General features: G+C 34.9%; 1 long non-coding RNA gene across 1 annotated transcript in view; it reads right to left on the bottom strand.

The window, feature by feature from the left end:
- Nucleotides 1–2,777: 2,777 nt before the first annotated feature.
- Nucleotides 2,778–19,556, bottom strand: part of LOC115063627 — a 33,206-nt gene continuing 16,427 nt past the window's right edge. The window contains exons 5-7 of the long non-coding RNA XR_003843483.1: nt 10,819–10,944; nt 9,852–9,990; nt 2,778–6,399 (exon numbers count right to left, since the gene is read on the bottom strand). This is a non-coding gene — a long non-coding RNA (uncharacterized LOC115063627). The remainder of the gene's footprint in view (nt 6,400–9,851; nt 9,991–10,818; nt 10,945–19,556) is intronic.

The raw sequence follows: 19,556 nt of genomic DNA on the forward strand, positions 1-19,556 counted from the left end.
GTAGGAACAATCTGGGAGAAGTAGTGGGAGGGAAAACATTATCTAAGGTGTTTGATTTTTTCTTGTTTTGCTGGTTGTTTTGTTTTTTTGAGACCTGGTTTCTCTATGTAATCCAAGATGAATGGGAAGTCATTCTGTAGACTAGGTTGGCCTTGAACTTAAAAAAACTGCCTACCTTTGTCTCCTGAGTGCTCAGATTAAAGGCATGTGCCACCACCATCACCCAGATCCAAAAGGTTCTAAATGGAAAAACTAAGTAACTTTTTAAAAGAACCTCACAATATGTGAGAATATTTCTGGGCTAAGATGATATAGATAACATAATCAAAGGATATTATACCTATTCAAAAGTATACTCAGATTTAAACGTGACCACTTTCTCCCTTCTCTACACAACACTTTTCCATAAAACAGTGATGTAAGCTCTATTTGTAAGCTATGTCTTTTATTGCTATACAAAATCTAATTACTATCCCATTAACTTTTGAAATTTATTCTTAATATACCTCCACATATACCAGATTTTCCTGTTTTCAATGAGTAGATATGGAAAATCAAGGACAGAGCCTTAACATTCTACAATGCAGACAAAAACAATAAAAGGGGGAACTGACATGAGGAAGACACACAAAGGAATGACTGATTTCTCAACTCCTTCATGCTAAAGCATCCATAGTGGTGCATCAAGCAGCTTTTACCACTTCTTAGAGCAACGGTCACTAGATCTTGTATTTGCTTATGATAACAAGTAAATCATACACTGATTAATACAAACTATTATTTATCTATCTAAATTATCAGGATCTCTAATTTCTTACTTAAAGTGTTTTTGTTAAGGGATTAATATAATAGCAAACTCTCAAAATCTTTTCTCCAAACTCTCAAAACCTCTTCTCCTCTCTCTGTCTCTCTGTCTCTCACTCTTTCTCAGTGTATGTATCTCTGTGTGTGTGTATTTCTCTCTGACATACACACACACATAAACATACACACACACACAATCAATAAACCAATCTTATCCAATACAATGATAAGAGTAAGTGATGTCAAATTTTCCCAGTTTTTAATGTTTTAGTTGTTATTATTTCTTAATAAATAGTATGGCTAGATATCCCAGTTACATATGAATCTCATGGTATTCCTGTCTTTGCCTCTACACACTAGGATAATAGGTATGTGTTAACCTGTCTGGCTGTTTACTCAGTTTTGAAGAACATTGTAGCACCTGGCAGTGTGTTAAGGGCGTATCTCAAAACAAAAACAAAAACAAAATAACCTAAAAATAGCGCAGACAAATGACTAGGTGATATAGTTCAAGAACCTGAAAAAATAAGAATAAATCACAATGGACTCTACGAAAAATAAGTAAAAGTAATGTTTTAAAAATACACAAGCCGGGCATGGTAACACACGCCTTTCATCCTAGCACTTGGGAGGCAGAGGCAGGCGAATTTCTGAGTTTGAGGCCAGCCTGGTCTACAGAGTAAATTTCAAGACAGCCAGGGTTATACAAAGGAACCCTGTCTCGAAAAAACAAAAAACAAAACAAACAAACAAACAAAAAAACAAAAAAAAAACATATTTAATTTTACAGTATAAAAATAAATAAGAGCTGGGTGGTGGTGGCAAACACCTTTAATCCCACCACTACGGAGGCAGAGGCAGGTGGATTTCTGAGTTCGAGGATAGCCTAGTCTACAAGGTGAGTTCCAGGACAGCCAGGGCTACACAGAGAAACCCTGTCTCAAAAACAACAACAACAACAACAACAACAATAATAATAATATAAATAAATAAATAAATAAATAAATTAGAAATTAATGAAATGTAAAAAATATAACGGGTCAATGAATCATTGAGTTAAATTTTTGAAATGATTAAATGAACAAATTTAATAGATACAGTTAACAAAAAGAAGAAAGTGATGACCCAAATAACTAGAATCAGAAATGATCAAGGAAAAATAAGAAACATTTAAAAATTCAAGAATAATGATATAAGGGAACACTTTAAAAATATATGCCCCATTATGTCAGAACTTAAAATCTAGATCTAAAAGAACTGGGTGAATTTATAATTTTTCCAAATTACCAAAGTTGAACCAAGATATTATCTTCTTAACAAACTGGAAATAAACAATGAAAGAAACAGTAGAATAAAGGCCTTCTGATAATAAGAGATATGGGAGGATTTAGAAGAGGGAAAACTGTTATCAAAATGTATTACATAAAAATAAATAAACAGACGCAGCACAAGGCAAGGCCTGGGCCAAGTACTGGGAGTGGGTGGGTAGGGGAGCAGAGGTGGGGGGAGGGGTTTAGGAAACTTTCAGGATAGCATTTGAAATGTAAATAAAGAAAATAATAATACAAAAAATACAAAAAAAATAAATAAACAAAAAGTTTAAAAAGCCCTGGCTCAGATTTATTCATAGAAGAAGTTCTACCAGATTTTCAATGAAAAATCTGCTATTAAATTTTCTTATAGTATTCAAAATAGAAACACAAGGAACATTAAAATTGATAGGGTTAAAGTTTGATTATAAAGAAATCTATATATTTTCTTTTTTTTTTTTTTTTTTTTTTTGGTTTTTCAAGACAGGGTTTCTCTGTGTAGCCCTGGCTGTCCTGGAACTCACTCTGTAGACCAGGCTGGCNTGTCCTGGAACTCACTCTGTAGACCAGGCTGGCCTCGAACTCAGAAATCCTCCTGCCTCTGCCTCCCAAGTGCTGGGATTAAAGGCGTGCACCACCATGCCCGGCTATATATTTTCAAATAGTCATTGTATGTAATGTTTATTTAGAAATAACTTCAACATTGGAGAAAGTTGTCACATTGAATTAAACTAATGATAATCCATTTTGGGATAATAAGCATTTAAACTTGACATGATTTATTGAAGATAACACACATTTATTCTGAAGTTTTCTATGACAAATATATGTCCTCAATCCTTTTACAAGGAAAAAAATTAGAAGCTGAGGGCTCTTGAAGCCTAAATGTTATTTGCAAGAAATTCAATGTTATGAATAACCAAAATAGTCTACAGAATTGATTCTGATTAAATAATATGAAAGCAACATAGCTTTTGCAAATACTGCTTCATCCCACAGAATGGAACAAGACTAAACCAACTAATGAAATGTAAATATGAATAATACATAGGGCATACATTTAAACTAGTAATAATGCATCTGATATTCTTAAATTTTATTCTGCTTTCTTTTATAGATATTGTCTCATAAAATATATTATAATTATATTTCTCCTCCCTCTAATTATGTTTCATCTCCACTTCTTTTCTTAAATGGAACCAACCCCTTTCTTTCTTTCATTAGAAAAGAAACAGAAATCTAGAGGATAACTATATAATATAGTATAATATAATCCTTACCAAAATACTACATTATAACATATTACATTGCAATATATTATAATATAGTTAATATTAGAGTTGAACAAGAAAATCAACAGTTCTTATATTTCAAACCAAGATTAAAGGAACATAAACACAATTTTATAAAAAACCTACAGAAAAATTTTGGCCAATGTGAACAGCATATCTTAAATGAAAACACAGTTCAGAAAACAAATTGGCATGTATAAACAAATATAAGATGAGAAGAATAGGGAGGGAAAGAGTAATGGAAATAATAATTGAAAGGAATGCAGAGAGTAAGTCAGATTATATAAAAAAGTATGTGGTTCTATAATTACATCAAAATTAAATATAAATAAAAACTTGTTACCATAGTGTATACTCAAGCAATTTATGAAAAATATGCTAATATTGAGACAAGGTATCTCTATGTAACCTTTGCTGTATCAGTATGTAAACTTAGCAAAATTTGGAAACTTTACTTTGCTTCTACAACTAAAAATCTATTTAGTTTTATAAAATTATGGCCATTAAGCATTTAAATTAGTCTTAATTTAGGCTTTAAAAATATTATTTCACCTATTAGATTGGCTGTTATTTACAAAGCCATTGAAACTTAGTAAAGACAAAACTATGAAAATTAGCACTATAATATATCACTGCTCTGGCTTAACCCAGAAAACATGTGCGGGTAACTTTACAATATTGACAGAAACCAAAGACATATACAGATGATGATCTAATATTACTATACCTGGAAAACTATTATATAAGCAGGAATGCAAAAATATTATCATAGTTATATAATTATATACATCATCAACAGCCCCACAAGCCGCAGAAAACATATTTTTGTAAACTCCATAAGCCACTATGATATATTAAATGGAAAAATCATTAATACAAAGATCTTACATCTAAAATTTCCATGTACATTTATATAAACTTAAGAAAGTTACTGACTAGTATATACATCATGAAAGTTTATCTCTTATCATAAGCAGGTATGGAACTGGAATAGCAGACTACCAAAGAATGACCACAGAATTCTTTCATCACAGTATATGTTGATATAATAATGAACTAAAACATCTAACTTTAAAATGGTTAATATGACAGTCCTTTAATACATCTCTTCATATAATAGGGACCTCCTACCATCAAATTATTTTTAATGCTACTTCATAACTATAATTTTGCTACTGTTATGAATTGTAATGTAAAATATCTGTGCTTTCCAATGGTCTTAAGTGACCCCAATGAAAGGTGTATTTGACCCAGAAAGGGGTTGGGACCCATAGGTTGAGAAACACTCATGTAGAATATTCAAAAACTTGTACAAGAATAGATATCCTTTCTGTACCTTCTAATCCTAAATCTACCAAAGATTGTCTGATGAAACGAGACCTATACACCTGACTACAGGTTAGACAACTATCTGTGAAAATCCAAATATAGCCCAAGATTTGTGTATTGCAACTATTTATGGGGGAATAGTTTAATAATTAGCCTTAATTGTTCTTGTACTACTAGAACAGATTCCTAGTTTCAAAAATATGGTCTGTAAATCTAGAGTTTTACAAAGTTTTGTGGCCCTTAACACATACTGAGAAGTTGTAACAGTATCTGATTAGAGTCATAAGCAATCTGACCTAAGAAAATGTAAACATGAGAGACTAATTGAAATACACTAATTTAACCTTACAATTAAAAGAAGAAAACAATACTGCATATAAAAAATGAGTATTAAAAAAGAATTCAGTATGCACCTCAGGATATCGCTAAAATATAATAATAATATAATGAGTAAGGGGGATACGGATTGTACTACAAACTTATGAGATTAAAAATAATCTGAGAAGTGTCCTGTTCTCAGCTATATTCTGTCTTACATATAACCTGGGTTCCAGTGATCCAATTGGAGTTCCCAGGTGACTTTTTCCATTGAGCCTTCTTACTGACAACTATTAAGTAATGTATTAGGAAACAATTCAAACATTCAAAATATAATTATTATATAATCCTGACTTTTATTTCTGATTTCTACAGACACCTGACATGCGCATACACACATGCAGACATATGTATCCAAACACTCAAATTCTTACCAATTATTTTCACTCTTACAATTATTAAAACAGGTTGAGAAATGCAGATAGTCATTTTCAAATGAACTGGTGACTTATTGTCTAGAAACACACAACTAATATTGAAAATAAGCACTACTTTACATTACTTTACTTAGTTTAAGGAGAAAAACAAAGAAAAAAACCCACATTACACAGAAAACTAAAATCACTTTGAAACACTGAGATTTTACTGAAACCTGAAAAGTGATATCGATAAAAATAGGATGCCACACATTCTACAACATAGCATCACTATGGCTCTCCTTATCAATGCAAGGACAACATTTCTCAACCCACTCAGTTACAAGTGCTTCAAAGTCTCCAGTAGTTATATTAGAGAAAAAGCAAATCATACTCATATTGCTGTCCTAGAGAGAGACTGTAATATCTGCAAAAATAGCACCAGAGCATCTTCTCTAAAGAACACCACTGTGCCAAACAATCTTCTTTCAGGCCCACCTAAAATCTGAGTTTCTTATTCAAAGGAGGAAGATATCTCACAAATGATAACAAAACTGGTATAGAGGGAGGTTCAATTACTCAGAAAATTTTGTTATAATCTGAAGTATCATAAAAATATTTATGTACATTAGCTATGCAACCCACTTAGAAAAGTTTCTTCCATTTGCAAAATAAAATATGAATGAGATAATATGCAACAAACAATATGAGAGTCCAAGATATACTGAAAACAGAAGTATTGAACATTTCAGGCAATTACTTGCCACGAGCCGGTCATTTCTATTCCTTGGAAATCTTCTATATGAGTTGTGAGATAATAAAGGTAAAATAATACTCCAGAAACAATAAATATATAATGGTATTTGGGAGATGCTGTAGATGAAACCTTCAGAAAGGCATATTTGATGTGTATGTGAAGATGTTCACCACCTAGGAGAGTACATAAAATTAGACTGTAAGTGAAAAAAGTAGCATGTTACCAGTTTTCCAGTAAATAAATATCATCCTCAAGATTTTACAAGAATTCCACTGAAACAACATCTAATTCTGAAGGCAATGAAAAATAATATAAAAAATGACTGTCATCATTTTTCTCCTTTATTTCTTATTTTACATATTTTATATGATATTTAATCACTTTAATTTTTTAACCTAGTATTTTCAATATAGGATCCTTAGATCCTATATGCTAGCAACTAATAGATTAAAATATGGACTATACTCAATAATATTTTATGGAAATATTTTTCAAAAATTTCAAATCCTAACATCAGGGAGTCAACAGCAGGAGGATTACTTATTGCTTGCAAACAGAATGTATAGTGAATTTCCCTCTATAAGAAAAAAAAAGAAAATACATATCTATTGTATCAGTAGTCCTAAAAGCTTCTTGCACAACTTTTACAGTGATTTGAAGAATAATACCTTCTGCCTGCTCTCATGCTTCCCACCATCTAAGACCCTAACGACTGGTTTCTTTTAAAGTTGCCTTACTCATGGTGTTTTGTCATAGAAATTAAAATGCAACTAAGACAGAAGTTGGTACCAAGAGTGAAGTATTGCTCTGATAGTCCTTAGCACATTGTGTTTTGAAAGTATTTGTAAAAATTTAAGACTTTGGACTTGGAAAGCAGTTGGATGCTGTAAGCAGGGTTTAACAAGCCATTCTAGCAAAAATTTGGAAGATAGTAGTGCTGAAGACAATGTGAGCTATGGAGCCCTATCAAAAGTCTTCACAAGGGAAACAATATTAGCAAGTAGGCTAGATACCGTTTCATGTTATTATGGCAAACAATTTGGTTATTTTTCCCTTTCTCATAAGAATCATTCTGTGGCTAAATTAAAACAAAATTAGATTAATTGCTTTGCTAGACAAGTTTTCAGGACAGCCCAATATAGGTTCTGTCACTTGGTTATTAGTGATTAATACAGGTCTATAATGAGAAAGAACAAGCAAGACAAAAAAATTAAAATAAAAACATAGTTTGAAGAGAAAAACAGTACCAAAAAATTTAATATTGGAGATAAGGCTTGTACTGAAAAGATAAGGAGAGTCCTGAAGGGACTGGAATAAAGGATGTGATACCCTCAGGGCAAGAGTCTACCAAGCTAATCCTGTAACTTGTGAAAGAAAAAGGCCAATGAATTTTCCATTCCTAGGAAGCAAAAACAAATAAAAACTTATGCATATATAATCCAAAGAAGGGAGCAGATTTTATATCAAGCAAGTAGCTGAACTAGGTAGTGCAGGAGCTATGGTTGTGGCTTTAGAATCATGGAGAATAAAGGAGTAAATTGGTCAGAGAGTCTTCCTCCTTTGTTATGGAAAGTAGCTGATGCCAGGCTTAAGGTACTGTAGTCCCTGTAGTTCTAAGAGGCCATGGCATGAAGCTGTGAAAGTGAAACCGCAGGATGTTAAAGGTGCCAGAGCAGTCATGGGTTGTCTGCCAAGCAGGGCTGCAGGCATGAAGTGAAACTAGACCAAGAGAAAGAAGTATGCTTCATTCAACAAAACTGGGAAGAGAAAGGCATGTGAGCACTGAGGTATAAGACATGGAATTATAGGATATGTACTTTGCTGGGTTTCACTCTTACTCTGATCCAATATTTTCTTACTATGCCTTCATTCCTCTACTTCGAGAAAGATAATATAGAATTTGTGGAACTGTATATTGGAAGCATATGACTTTTATAAGCTTCATAATTAAAAGAATGCCTTGAGTTTCACATGAAACTTTGGACTTTTAATGTGTTAACACTGTCAGAGTCTATGAAGTGATTTGAAGTAGGAGTAAATTTTGAATTTTCATATAATCTGAAGCTTTTGTAGACCAGGAATGAGAATGCAGTAGTTTGAGTAAGAATGGCATCTGTAGGTTCATATATCTGAATTCTTGACTTGAGTTAATTCCACTGGGAAAGAATAAGAGCTTTACCAAAATTTTGAGCTAAATCTGAAGCAATCGTTATTAAATACTGGCCAAAAAGAGGAGCCCTGTTCAGTGTATCACAGCAAATTACATTATGGAGGAATTTTAAAGGTTAAACCCATAAAAGACTGTGTAATTCCTGCCTTTGTCCAATTAGGGAAAGCATACATCTAGATATACTTTCTGCCTCACTACCTCCTGCATTCAGGTAATCAAGTATATACTGTACAGTTGGGAAAACCAATACTGTTTACAGAAGCAAAAACATATGGCTTGTTATCATACATAAACAACAGCCTTCAGCATTCCAAGAATTTATCTGTCCTTGAACAAGTGGGGCTTACATGTTCGAAACATTTTATAGATTTCTCAAGCAGAGTAATTTAAACTTAAAATATAACTTTAGCCATTACATGCTCAGTTGGTGGAACTGTTTAGAAAATATTGGGATGTATGCCTTTTTGGAGAAGGTGTGTCACTGGTGATAGGCTTTCTGTTTCAAAACTCTAAGTCATTCTGAAATACCTCTCTGCCTTTTGCTAGTGCATCCAGATATTAGATCTCAGCTACTGCTCCAGTATCATGCCTGCCTGCTTACTGCCAAGTTTCATTCCAGAATAATCATGTACTAACCCTCTGAACTGTAAATCCTCAGTAAATCATTGCCATTATAAGTTCCTTGCTCACAGAAGTTTATTCATAGCAACTGAAAATCACCTAAATCACTAAGGGTAAGAAAATGCTTTTATTTCAAGTATCAAATTCATGACATGCTATCCTATAATAACAAAATTACTTTTACTAAAATATAATTGATCAATATATTGGCCACAGTGTATGTTTATAAAGAAAAAAATTGAACAGCTGAGGCATAAATCTTTTGTTTTATTTTACTGATACAGGGTTGCTGAGGCTGTCTTGGAACTCTGTAGCCCAGGCTGGCCTTGAACTCATTGATCCAACTGTCTATTCTGCAAGAGTATTGGGATTAAAGACATGTGCCTGCTAGGAAATTACTTATGCCTTTATGATCTTTCCTATAGCAGATGTTTATTTGGTGTTTGCTATTAAAAGAGGTGAGTAAAAAGAAATTAAAGCATGTTTCAAAATACTTGAAGGATGTATTCATTCATCAAATAAAAAGGTATTAGCAAACAATTTTCACCTCAAGACGTGTGTACTACCTAATATGGCTAGCAGCATATAGAAACATGCACATGGAATTAATATTCAAGCTTCAAATGTTTCATGTTACATATAGCAAATGTAATATCCCAGTACATTTTTGACATATATCTATACTCCTTTCAGTTCTTCCTTTCAGTTCTGCCACCTAATTTTCTTCTATTAATTTACAATAGGTTTATTCTTAAACATATATTGATAATTAGAAATTTTAAATTTTCTGAGTATACAGTTAAAAGTTTATGATCTCTATGCAGATACTATCACCTTTTTATTGTTGAGATGGGAAGAAGAGGTTTCAGTGTTGTCAAGGTGACCTCAAATGTGCAGGCCTCCTGTGCTATCTTTTAAGTAGATAGGAGTAGAGTTGGACAACACTACTCCTGGATCAGAGAAAAACCACATTCTATAGAAATAACAGACAAATATAATGAATCCAAAGTTATATAATGTTCATGTAGAAACTGAATCAAAGTTGTGAAACATTCCTTTCTTCTATTAAGGCTGTAATCATTTCACAATCTGATATACAGTATGTTTAATGAAATTTAAATAGGATATATTTTATCCTCAAATATTATAAATGTATTAGATTTAATATAATACTAGACAAATATCTACAAGTAATACAACTGAGGTTTTGATGCATGCCAGCTTTTTTGAAAAATAAGGTCTACACATAGTAAACACTCTGACATAGAAGTGACAGACTGTAATCATATATTTTTTGAGAGATGCTTTCTGGATGCAGTCTAGACTATTCTTGAATCAAAAGTGGAACTGCATAATCCTCCCTGTATGAATATACTGAACTTACTTCTTATATTGAAAACCATTTGGGAAAGTAGAAAAGATGAAAGAAATTTGGTACATACTATGCCCAGAATGTAGCCAGAAAGTTGTTGACTGACATGCACAACATCTAAATAAAATGCTCAAATTGTTGTGTTTTATGTATTTATTATTTATCTATTATTGCTAATTTTATACATAGTCTAACTCTGAATCCAAGACTAATCTAGAACTCAGTATATTCCCCAGACTGTCCTTAAATCATCAGCGTTCCTTCAACCTTAGCATGCTGAACATTGGAATTAAAGGTGGAATCCACTATTCCATGTGGTTACATAGTTTAAAATGGCTTGGAACTCTTGTGGTCTTTCTAGATCAACTTTCTGAATACTGGGAACATGGGAATCAGCAAGATAACAAGCTCTAAAATATAAAAGTTTACCTTTAGCTAGAGATATAGTAGTTCAGTTGATATAGCAGTTTTCCAGCCTGAGGGAATCTCTGAATTTGAATGCCAAAACCAAATAAATCTGGTGCTGTAATATTTGACTGTAATCCCAGAATATTCCTAAAGTAGAGTTAGGAAGATCAAAAGTTAAAAGGTTATTCTCTGCTATATAACTCATTAAAGATCATCCCAGGATATATAAGAATATCCTCTAAAATAAGTAATTATAATTTTGATCAGAAAAAGTATCTTAGTTTGTGAACTAGCTAGTAATTTTTTTACTTTAACTTTTTACTAATAAAACACGTTGTTTAATGAATACTTCTATGACTTCATTTTTTAAAGATTTCTTTATTTTAAATATGTGAGTACAGAGTTGCTATCATCAGACACATGAGAAGAGGGCATCAGATCTCATTATAGATGGTTGTGAGCCACCATATGGTTTCTGGGAATTGAACTCAAAACTTCTGAAGGAGCAGTCAGTGCTCTTAATCTCTGAGCCATCCTGACAGTCCATGATTTTACTGTATAACTAGTTCTTTTCTTAAGCTTTACATTATTTGCAGAATCAATTTGTTCTAATATGGGTAATCTTTCTGTATCATTGCTATTTTTTTATCAAGCTATAAATATCACCTATCTATCAAGGCACACAAAACCTGATCATGTAGCAGATTTGTCTATACACATATCACTATACGTATTTAAAAGTTTTGAATTGGAACACCAGCTTGTCTGCTCCTCTAAAGATCCCACAATCTGAAGGCCTCCCAGGAGTTCTGCTGCAAGCAGGACAATAGGTAACAGACCTTCTCAAACAACTGCAGCATCTGGGAACCCCAATAACCTCAGCAAGCTAAGGATTCACCCCTCCCCCCAAACCCACAACAAGTTCCACCCCCTTCCAGCCTGCACCTTCTGCCAGGGCAGATCATCAGCTTGTCTGCTCCTTGAAGACTCAACAGCCTAAAGCCCTCCCAGGAGTCTTGCTGCACACAGGTCAACAGACCCAATAGTTTGAAGGCCTTCCAGGAGAACAGCTATACCTAGGGCAAAAGCTTGACTGCTCCTCTAAAGACCCAACAGTCTGAAGACTCCAAGGAGATATGTTGCACACTGGGTAACAGATCATCAGCTTGTCTGCTCCCCCAAAGACCCCAAAGTCGAAAGGTTTAAGAGGAGATCAGCTGCATGCAGGGCAACAGATCATCAGCTTGTCTGCTACTCTGAAGACCCCACAGTCTGAAGGCTTTACAGGAGGACTGCTATAGACAGGGTCACATGTCTCTCAGGAGACCTACAGCAACTCAGAAACACGGGAGGCATGTTCCAGAGAGACACCCATGTCAGCTAATACCAGAGAAAACCAGATGGCTAGAGGCAAGAACAAGAACATAAGCAACAGAAGCCAGCTATTGCATCATCAGAACTTTGGCATCATCAGAACCCAGTTCTCCCACCACAGCAAACCCTGGATATAGCAACACACCTGAAAACCAGGATGCTGACCTAAAATCCCAATAATGTAAATAATAGAGTCCTTTTAGGTGGATATAAATAACTCACTGAAAGAAATATAAGAAAACAGAGGTAAAAATTGGAAACAAATCCCTTAAAGAAATACAGGAAAACACAATCAAACAGGTGAAGGAATTGAACAATGTTGTGCAAGACCTAAAAGTGGAAGTAGAAACAACGAAGAAAACACAAATGAAGATGGCACTGGAATTTGAAAACCTAGGAGGAGAAGGTCAGAAAATACATACATAAGCATCACCAATAGAATACAAGATAAAGAAGAAGCTCAGGTATAGACAGTACCTTAGAAGATATTGGCAACATGGACAAAGAAAATTCAAAGCAGAAAGAAAAACCTCCTAGCCCAAACATCCAGGAAATCAAGGACAAAATGAACAGTCTAAATCTAAGAATAACAGAAATAGAAGAGAGCAAAGATTCTTAAGCTCAAAGGACTCCAAAACATCTTTAACAAAATCATAGAAGTAAACTTCCACATCCTAAAGAAAGAGATGGCTATAAATGTACAAGAGGAATATAGAACACCAAAAATATTGGGCAAGAAAAGAAAATCCTCTTGTCACATAACAATCAAAACTCTAAATGCACAGAACAAAGAAAGAATATTAAAAGAGGTAAGGGGGGGGGACCAAGTAACATATAATGGCAAACCTATTAGAATTATACCAGGCTTCTTAACAGAGACCCTAAAAGCCAGAAGGGTTTAGACAGAGGTCATAAAGACACTAAGAGAACCCAAATGCCAACACAGGCTACTATACCCAGCAAAACTCTCAATCAGCATAGATGGAAAAACCAAAACATTCCAGGAAAAAATAAACTAAAACAATATCTATCTATCAATCCATCCCTACAGATTTCATCAAGTTCTGGTCTCCAAGAAGCACATCTTGTCCTAAAAGCCTCTCAGTGTGTAATGATAAATGTCATTCTCAGAAACAAATGGAACTATCAAATTAGCTGGCATCGAGATTTCACAACATGAAAAAAATGGCATTAAGCAACTTTTAATCTGAAGATAAAAATGATCCCTTTATACTGATTAACAAACAATTCATGTATTATAAGTTAAAACAAGAAATTAATAGTCTCACAGCAAAACTAAAAGGAGAGAATTACATAAACATACTGACATCTACAATAACAAACATAACAGAAACTAACAAATGTCTTTAATATCTCTCAACATAAACAGACTCAATTTCCCAATAAAAAGACATAAGCTAACAGACTGGATACACAAACAGAACCCAGCATTTTGCTGCATACAAGAATCACACCTCAATAAGAAACAAACACTACCTCATAGTAAAAGGTCAGAAAAAAAAATCTTCAAAGCAAATGTTCCCAAGAAACAAGCAGGAGTTGCCATTTTAATATACACTAAACTAGACTTTCAACAAAAGTTATCAAACAAGATGAGGAAGGACACTTTATGTTCAGCAATACAAAGTCTCAATTCTGAACAACTATGCCTCAAATTCAATGGTACCTACATTCATAATAGAAACTTTACTAAAGCTCAAAACTCATATTGAACCCCATACAATAATAGGGAGAGATGTCAACACCCCACTCTCATGATTGGACAAGTCATTGAAACAGAAACTAAACAAAGACACAGGGAATTAATAGAAGTTATGAACCAAATGGGTTTAGCAAATATTTACAGAACATTTACCCTAAAACAAGAGAAAATACCTACTTCTCAGCACCTCATGGTACCTTCTCCACTATTGTTCATATAGTCTGTCACAAAACAAGTCTCAACAGATACAAGAAGATTGAAATAATCTCATGTATTCTATCAGTTCAACACTGACTAAAGCTAGAACTCAATAACAACAAAAACAACAAATAACTCACATACCTATAGAAACTGAACAACTCTCTACTCAATGATAATATGGTCAGGGAAGTAAGAAAGAAAGAAATTAAAAACTTCCTGAAACACAAAGAAAATGATAATACAGCATACACAAACTTATGGGACACAATGAAAGCAGTGGTAAGAGGAAAATTTATAGCACTAAGTGCTGGTAAAGAAATTGTAAAGACCACACACTAGCAACTTAACAACACAACTGAAAGCCCTAAAACAAAAAGAAGCAGACACCCCTAAGAGGAGTAGAGGGCAGGAAAGAGTCAAACTCAGGGCCAAAATCAACCAAATAGAAACAAAGAGAATTACACAAAGAATCAACAAAACCATAGCTGGTTCTTTGAGAAAATCAACTATATAGATAAACCAACAGGCAACCTAACTAAAGGGCACTGAGATAGTATCCAATTTAACAAAATCAGAAATAAAAAGAGACATAAACTGAGGACATTAAAAAATTATCAGATTCTACTACACAACCATATACTCAACACAACTGGAAAATCTAGATGAAATGTATAATTTTTCTAGATACATATAACATACCAAAGTTAAAAGCAGAAAATCTACCTAAATAGGATCATATCCCCTAAGGAAATTAAAGAAGTCATTAAAAACCTCCCAATTAAAAGTAGCTCCAGGCCTGATGGTTTTAGTGCAGAATTCTACGAGACCTTCAAAGTAGAGCTAAAATCAACTCTCCTAAAACTATTTCATAAAAAAGGGAAAAAAGCAACACTAATTCCTTCTATCAATATACAATTACTTTGGTACCTAAACCACACAAGGATCCAACAAAAAAGAGAACTTCAGACAAATATGTTTATGAATATTGATTTAAAAACTCAATAAAACTTTCACAAACTGAATCCAAGAACACATCAAAACCATCACTCCTGATGATAAAGTAGGCATCTTCCCAGGATACAAGGTTTATTCAATATACAAAATCCATTATTGTAGCACACTATATAAACAAACTCAAAAAAATCACATTATCATCTCATTAGATGCTGAAAAGGCCTTTGACAAAATATAACACCCCTTCCATGTAAAAAGTATCAGAGAGATCAGGAATTCAAGTTGGATTCCTAACTATAATAAAAGAAATATACAGCAAACCAAAAACCAATATTAAATTAAATGGAGAGATACTTGAAGCAATCACACTAAAATCAGGGACAAGACAAAGATAATCATTATCACCATATCTATTCAATATAATACTCTAAGTTCTAGCTAGAGCAAAAAGACAACAAAAGAAGATCAAAGAGATATAAATTGGCAAAGAAGTCAAAGTATCACTATTTGCAAGTTATATGATTGTATATATAAGCAAACCCAAAAATTCTACCAGAGAACTCCTAAACCTGATAAACAATTTCAGCAAGGTGGCTGGATAGAATATTAAACTCAAACGAGTCAGTAGCCTTCCTTTATACAAATGATAAAAATGCTGGGCAGTGGTGGCACACACCTTTAATGCCAGCACTTGGGAGGCAGAGGCAGGCGTATTTCTGAGTTTGAGGCCAGCCTGGTCTACAGAGTGAGTTACAGGACAGCCAGCACTACACAGAGAAACCCTGTCTCAAAACAAAACAAAACAAAAAATGATAAATGGGTTGAGAAAGAAATTAAGGAAACAATACCCTTCATAATAGTCACAAATAATGTAAGACATCTTAGGGTAACTCTAACTAAACATGTGAAAGTTCTGTATGACAAGAACTTGAAGTCTCAAGAAAGAAATGTAGACCTCAGAAAATGGAGAGATCTCCAATGCTCGTGGATTGGTAGAATTAACATATTAATGAATGGCCATCCTGTCAGAAGCAACCTACAGATTCAACACAATCCTCACCAAAATTACAACACAATTCTTCAAAGACATGGAAAGAACAATTTTCAATTTAATATGGAAAAATAAAAAAAATCAGAATAGAAAAATGAAATCTTAACTATAAAAGAAGTTCTGGGGAAATCACCATGCCTGACCTCAAGTTCTACTATAGAGCAATAGTGATAAAAACTGCATGGTATTGGTACAGAGACAGACAAATTGTTCAATGAAATAGAATTAAAGACCTAGAAATAAAACCACACACTTCTGAACACTTGATCTTTGACAAAGAATCCAAAAATATACAATGGGAAAAAAGAAAGCATCTTCAATAAGTGGTGCTGGTTAAACTGGAATCAATATGTAGAAAAATGAAAATATGTCAAATCAGTATGTAGAAAAGTGAAAATAGGTCCAATCAGTATGTAGAAAAATGAAAATAGGTCCAATCAGTATGTAGAAAAATGAAAATAGGTCCATATTTGCCACCTTGCATAAAGCTCAAGTTCAACTTTATCAAGGACTTCAATATAAAACCAGATAAACTGAATCTTACAGAAGAGTAAGCAGGAAAGAGACACATACTCATTGGCACAGGGGTAAATTCCCTAAACAGAACTCCAAAGGCTCAGGACTCATTGTGAGGAACCTTTGTTAAAGTGCCTGACAGTATGGAAAGGGAACTTATAGAGTCCACCTCCAGCAGGAAGACAGAAGGACATCAAGTGACGGATGGGGTTGCCATCCCACAGTCACACCTCGGACCCATAATTCTTTCTGTCTGAAAAAATTTACAGGGATGGAAATGGAGAGGAGCCTGAGGAAAAGAAGGTCCAGTGACGGGCCCAAAGTGGGATCCAGCTCAAGGGGAAGTCCCAAGGTCTGATACTATTACTCAGACTATGGAGAGCTCACGAAAAGGGATCTATCATGACTGCCCTCTGAAAGATCCAACAAGGGGCTGAAAGAGTTATTTGTACTCAACCAAAGTACAGAAGCAGCTGACCCCTGTTGTTGAATTAGGGAAGGCTTAAAGAAGCTGAGGACAAGGGTGATTCGGTAGGAGGGCCAGCTGTCTTAATTAATCTGGACCTCCAAGATCTTTCGAACACTGGACCACCAGACAGCATACTCCAGCGAATATGAGGCCTCCAATCCACATACAGTAGAGAGCTTCCAGATCTGTGTTCATTCAGTGATGATGCACCTAACCCACAAGAGACTGGAGGCCCCAGGGAATTTAAAGGTCAGGTGGGGTGGGGTGGGAAGGAAGTGTGATAAATGGGACTTCATGAAACTGAAAGGCTTATGTAAGACAAAGAACACTGTCAATAGGACAAAATGACAACCAACAGATTGGGAAAAGATCTTTAAAAATCCTACATCTGATAGAGGGCTAGTATCCAATACATACAAAGTACTCAAGAACTTAGACTCCAGCAAACCAAATAATCCTATTAAAATTGGGTATAAAACTAAACAGAGACTTCACAACAGAGGAATCTCAAATGGCTGAGAAGCACTTAAAAAATGTTCAAAGTACTTAGCAATCAGGGGAATGAAAATCAAAATGACTCTGAGATTCTACCTAACACCAATCAGAATGGCTAAGCTAAAAATCTCGAGTGACACCACATGTTGGCAAAAATGTGGAGAAGGAAGAACACTCCTCCATTGATGGTGAGAATGGAAACTGGTACAAGTACTCTGAAAATAAATACAGAGTTCAGAAAATTGGAAATAGATATACCCAGCTATACCACTCTTGGGCATATACCCTAAAGATGCCCCACCATGCCACATGGGCACGTGTTCCAATGTGTTCACAGTGGCTATATTTGGGATAGCCAGAAGCTGGAAATAATCCAGATATCACACAACAGAAGAATGGATTCAGAAAGTGTGGTTCCTTTACACAATGGAATGTTATTCAGCTATTAAGAATGTGGACATCATGGATTTTACAGGCAAGTAAATGAAACTAGAAAATATCATCCTGAATGCAGGAACTCAGACCCAAAAGTACATGCATGGTAAATGGATATTGGCCAAAAAATTATAGAATACCCAGGATACAATCCACAGAACTCAAGGTTAACAAGCTGAAAGCCCCAAGTGAGTATGACTCAATCCCACATTGGTATGGAGAAGAAATCATACCAATGGGGGCAGAAATCATGGGGGCAGAGGGAGGGAGGTACCTGGGTATGAGAGGGGACAGAGATGGGAAAACAGGAACATGATCATGTATTATAAGGGGGATGTAGAGTGAATCCCTGAGGACCAGCATAAAGAATGGAAATAGGCTACTTAGGTAGGTCGGAGGTGGGGTAGCCTTTAGAATATACCAGAAACCTAGGTGGTGAGAGATGTTTAGGACTCAAAGAAAGGGACCTTAGATAAAATGCTGAACAGTGGGGAAGAGGGAACTTGTAAAATCTATCTCCAGTAGAAATACCTGGCATCAAGTGCAGGTATGGTGTTGCCATTCCACAGTCAAAAATTCTGGCCCAGAATTGTCCATCTAAAAAAACTGTAGGGACAAAATGGAGAAGAGATTGAGGGAAAGGAGGTCCAGTGACCATTCCAAATTGAGATCCAGTTCAAGGGGAGAGTATATTGATTCTACAGTATGCTTACAGACAGGATCCTAGCATGGCAGCCCTCTGAGAGGTCCAACAGGATACTGAAAGAGGTCAGATGCCGATATGTAACACCCATCGAATGGACAGAATATGGGTACCCCTGTGGTTTAATTAAATAAAGACTGGAAGAAACTAAAGGATGAGGGAAAACCTATAGGAAGACCAGAAGTCTCAACTAACCTGGATCCCCAATATCTCTCAGAAACTGAGTCACCAACCAAACAGCACACACTACCTGATATGAGGCCCCCAACACATATAAAACAGAGGACTGCCTGGTCTGGCCTCAGTGAGAGAAGATGAACCTAACCCTAGTGAGACTTGTGGTCCCAGGGAGTGGGGAGGTCTGATGGGATTGGGTGTTTGGGAACATCCTCTTGGAGATGGGGGTGGAGGAATGTAATAAGGCAATTTTAGAGGGTAGACCACATGGTGGATAACGACTGGACTGTAAAGAAGATTAAAGAATATTAAAATTTAAATTTATGCACATATGTATATGTACTTCTATATGCTTCTGTACATGATTGTACTGCCCATGAAAACCAAAAAACAGTGCATGCTATTTTCTGCTGAAACATCTCTCCAGCCTCTTTGTGTTTTGTTATTTGCAATTTACTTCTATTTTGTGTATATGAGTACTTTTCTTGCAAGCATGTATATGCCTGTATCAGAAGACATAAGACAGCATAAAGGTTACCTGGGATTGGTGTTACAAGTGACTGTGAACTATAATATAGGTGCTGGGAAACAAACCTAGATTCTGTGCAAAAGCAGCATATGCTCTTTACGGGTATTTCACATCTCCAATCCCATATTATCA

Source organism: Mus pahari, chromosome 1 (genome assembly GCF_900095145.1).
Source record: "Mus pahari chromosome 1, PAHARI_EIJ_v1.1, whole genome shotgun sequence".
Taxonomy (NCBI): domain Eukaryota; kingdom Metazoa; phylum Chordata; class Mammalia; order Rodentia; family Muridae; genus Mus; species Mus pahari.